The sequence below is a fragment of the Odocoileus virginianus genome, chromosome 15 (assembly GCF_023699985.2).
Source record: "Odocoileus virginianus isolate 20LAN1187 ecotype Illinois chromosome 15, Ovbor_1.2, whole genome shotgun sequence".
NCBI lineage: Eukaryota > Metazoa > Chordata > Mammalia > Artiodactyla > Cervidae > Odocoileus > Odocoileus virginianus.
Window position 1 is genome coordinate 17,282,709 of NC_069688.1, and position 4,741 is coordinate 17,287,449.

Genomic DNA, 4,741 nt, shown 5'->3' on the forward strand with positions numbered 1-4,741 from the left:
TAGTAGCTGTTATTAAAGAAATTAGACCTTTTTCCATCAAGGAAGGACTAATTCATGTTGTTGATAAGCCTATTTAAATACTAATAATATTTTACTTTTACATCTTGTGCACTCTGCTTATTAATAACTAGATATGAAGGTGCGGTAGGTATATCAACTTTTTGTGAAGGCACAGTTGATTTACCATATTATATTAGTTTCAGGTGTATAGCATAGTGATTCACAATTGTTAAGAGGTTACGCTCTACTCATAGTTACTATAAAGTATCGGCTATATTCCTGGGTGGTACAGGGAAACTTTAGCTCGTTTATTTTATACCTAGTAGTTCACTCCTCTTACTCCTCCATTCCCATTATGTGCCCCTCCCTTGCTCCTGTCCCCACTGGTAAGAGTTTTGTTCTCTACATCTGTGAGTCTATTTCTTATTATATTCACTAGTTTATTTTTTAGAGTCATTTAAATGATATCATGGAGTATTTGTCTTTCTCTGACTTATTTCACTTAGCATAGTACCCTCCAAGTCCATCCATGTTATTGCAAATGGTAAGATTCAATTCTTTTTTTTTATAGCTGAGTAATATCAATCATATATACATACCACATCATCCTTATCCATTCATCTGCTGATGGACACAGGTTGCTTCCATTTCTGGGCTATTAAAAGCAGTGTTGCAATGAATACTGGGGTGCATTTTTTTTTCCCAATTACTGTTTTGGTTCCTTTTGGGATACATACCCAGGAGTGGAATTGCTAGACCAAACAGTAGCTCTGTTTAGCTTTTTGAGGATTCTCCATATTGTTTTCCACAGTGGCTGCATGAGTTTACATTCCTACTACCAGTGCACAAGGGTTCTCTTTTCTCCACATCCTCACCAACACTTGGCATTTGTTATTATTATTTTTTTAATGACAACCATTCTGACAGGTGTGAGGTGGTATCTCATTGTCATTTTGATTTGCATTTCCCTCATGATTAGAGATACTGAACCTCTTCTCATGTGCCGTTGGCCATCTGTGTGTCTTCTTTGGAAAAATGTCCCAGATAAACTGAAGATGATGCATCAAGAAGGAGCAAACGAGAATTTTTTTCCACTTTGTCTAGCTCCACTGGCCCTGAGGGGCCGAGCCCTTTGTCCCTGGATTCTGGGTAACACAGTGTACGCAGAGGCAGCAGCTGAGCCGTGCAGGCAGTGAGGCACTCTCCTACCCCACCCCTAAGGACAGGCAGCATCTTCCTGAAGAAACAGCCTCCTGTTGGCTGGACCTGCCATGTGCAGTCCTTCAACAAGGACTTCATTCCTTAGGCTGGCGGGGGCTTGTCCAGGTCTCCAACTGTTGTGGGCTGAATGTCCAGTCCCCCTAAAATTCCTGTGTTGAAACCTGATACCTGAGGTGATGGTATTAGTGGGTAGCACTTGGGGGGCCACTGCAGAGCCTTGCGATAGAAGCAGCACTCTTGTAACAGAGGCCCCAGAGACCATGCCATGAGCACATAGTAGGCCTTCTGCAACTCGAGAAAGGACCCTCACCAGACCCTGAATCTGCTGGTGCCATGACCCTGCACTTCCCAGGCCTCAGAAATGTGAGAAATACATTTCTGTTGCCACCCAGTCTCTGGTATTAAAGTTTTTTTTACAGCAGCCCATGTAGAGAAAACACCAACCTTCCTTCCACTGCCCCCTACTCATCCCTGGATGTGTTATGCTCCCCAACTTGGTGCTTCTACACAAATGCTTTCTCTGACCAAGTCCCACCTGTTCTCCAAGATCAGGGCAGTCCCCAGGTCCTCCCGCTGCCCTGCACCCACCTCTCTGGGACCTCTGTTCTGCAGTGCAGAGCTTTCTGTACTTACTGTTGTGGGTCTCCTCTTTCCTCCTCAGGGCCCAGCGCAGGTCCTGCGTGCTCTATGGGAGTGGAAGAAATACATAAATACAACTGGAGTGCACTTGTAGTCCCATGAGCTCTCACTGAAATTCACTACATGGAATATAAGCAAAGCTTCTCAACACACTTAGGCATGTTGTCCTGAAGTTGACCAGATGTTGGACATGGGCTTTGCTGATCAAGTGGAAGAGATTTTATATGTACCATACAAGAAAGATTCAGAAGACAATCCCCAAACATTGGTTTTTTTTCCTGCAACTTGCCCTTATTGGGTATATAATGTTGCTAAGAAATACATGAAATCTACATATGAACAGGCAGTCCTGATTGGTAAGAAGACATAGAAAACAGCAATAACTGTAGAGCATCTGGCTATCAAGTGCCACTGGACTGAGAGGGCAGCAGTTATTGGGGACGTAAGCTGAGTGTATAGTGGTTATCAAGGGCGCACTATCACATTTTGTGAAACGAAGGAAGAAGCCCAAGAGTTGTCACAGAATGTGGTCATAAAGCAGGATGCCCAGTCTTTACACAGAGACATTCCATAGAAGGAAGGAAATCACCCTGAAAGGTTTTAGAAACGGTGATGTTGGAGTTCTGGTTGCAACCAGTGTTGCTGCACATAGGTTAGACGTCCCCAAGGTTGACCTGGTTGTTCAAAGTTCCCCACCAAAGGATGTGGAATTCTACATTCACCATTCTGGGCAAACAGGTAGACCTGGAAAGACTTGGGTTTGCATCTGCTTTTATCAGCACAAGCAAGAATACCAGTTAGCCCAAGTGGAGCAAAAAGTGGGAATTAAATTTAAGCAAATAGGTATTCCTTCTGCAGCAAAGATAACAAAAGCTTCTAGCGAAGGTGCCATCAGGCTCTTGGACTCTGTGACTCCCACTGCGATTGGTCACTTCAAGCAGCTGAGAAGCTGATTGAAGAGAAGGGAGCTGTGGAAACCTTGGCAGCAGCCCTGGCCCAATTCTCCGGTGCCATGTCAGTAGATCAGCACTCTTTGATCAACTCAAATGTGGACTTTGTAACCATGATCTGCAATGCTCAATTCAAACGCCAAACATTCGTTATGTTTGGAAAGAACTTAAAGAGAAACTGGGTGAGGATACTGATTCCAAAGTGAAGAGAATGGTCTTTCTCAAAGGAAAGCAGGGTGTTTGCTTTGATATCCCTACTGCATCAGTAACAGAAGAACAGGAAAAGTGGCATGATTCACAGTGATGGAAGCTTTCTGTGGCCACAGAGCAACCAGAGCTAGGACCACGGGAGCGATATTGCAACATCTGAGGACAGCGGGAAGGCGATTGAGGCTTCAGGAGACAGCGTGAGGGCAACCAAGGTATCAGGGGACAGTAGGAAAGAAGTAGAAGCTTCAGAGGACAGCAATCAGGAGGTGGCAACAAAAGTAATAGTTTCCAAAATAAAGGCCAGAAGCGGAATTTTAATAAAGCATCTGGACAGAAATTTGAAGTAAAGGATTTATTTGGCAAAAACAACTATGTTTAGCAACATGGGACTGAACATTGTTTTTCATACAAAGTTAAAAGCAGATTGTATTTCCTTCCTAACCACTTGCCCAGAGTTCATCTCTTCGAGAGAGGTAAGCTTCATCTAAATTATTTCATCTGATTGATGACTGTCAGTTATAACTTTATCGCTACTTCTAACTCGGGTATCCCTGGAAAAGGTGTATAGATTCATTACATATTCTAATGTACTGTCTATAGATTATAAGATAAAGTCAAGCACGTATCTGCTGACACTTTTTAAGTTGATCTTTTATACTTAGAAATGTCTCTTAGTAGGCTTCCTGGTGGCTCAGATGGTAAAGAATCTGCCTGCAATGCAGACCTGTGTGTTGACCCTTGGATTGGGAAGATCCCCTGGAGAAAGAAATGGCAACCCAATTCAGTGTTCTTGCCTGCAGAATTCCATGGACACAGGAGACTGGCAGCCTACAGTCCATGGGGTCACAAAGAGTCAGACGTGACTGAGTAATTATCACTCACTCTATGTTGTTGTTCAGTCGCCCAGTCATGTCCAGCTCTTTGCAACCTCGTGGACTGCAGCAGGCCAGGTCTCCCTGTCCCTCACCATCTACTGGAGTTTGCCCAAGTTCATGTTCATTGAATTGGTGATGCCATCCAGCCATCTCATCCTCTGACACCCTCTTTCCTTCTGCCCTTGATCTTTCCCAGCATCAGGGACTTTTCCAGTGAGTCATCTGTGCACATCAGATAACCAAAATACTGGAGCTTCAGCTTCAGCATCAGTCCTTCCAGTGAATATTCAGGGTTGATCTCCCTTAAGATTGACTGGTTTGATCTCCTTGCTGTCCAAGGGACTTTCAGGAGTCTTCTCCAGCACCACAGTTCAAAGGCATCAATTCTTTGGTGTTCTGCCTTCTTTACAGTCCAGCTCTCACAACTGTACATGACCACTGGGAAGACCATAGCCTTGACTGTATGGATCTTTGTCAGCAGAGTAATGTCTCCACTTTTCAACACAATGTCTACGTTTGTGATCACTGTCCTGCCAAGAAGCAATCATCTTCTGATTTCATGACTGCAGTCACCATCTGCAGTGATTTTGGAGCCCAAGAAGAGAAAATCTGTCACTACTTCCACCTTTTCTCCTTCTATTTGCCATGAAGTATGGGGGCCAGATGCCATGATTTTAATTTTTTTAATATTTAGTCTTAAGTCAGTTCTTTCACTCTCCTCCTTCACTCTCATCAAGAGGCTCTTTAGTTCCTCTTCATTTTCTGCCATTACAGGGGTATCATCTGTATATCTGAGGTGGTGGTTGTTTCTCCCACTTATCTTGACTCCAGCTTGTAACTCATCCA

The 4,741-nt window shown here is 43.7% G+C and overlaps 1 pseudogene; it reads left to right on the forward strand.

Annotated features, from left to right (window-relative positions):
- Nucleotides 1-355: 355 nt before the first annotated feature.
- Nucleotides 356-3,263, forward strand: LOC110126456 (nucleolar RNA helicase 2 pseudogene; annotated as a pseudogene).
- Nucleotides 3,264-4,741: the final 1,478 nt, after the last annotated feature.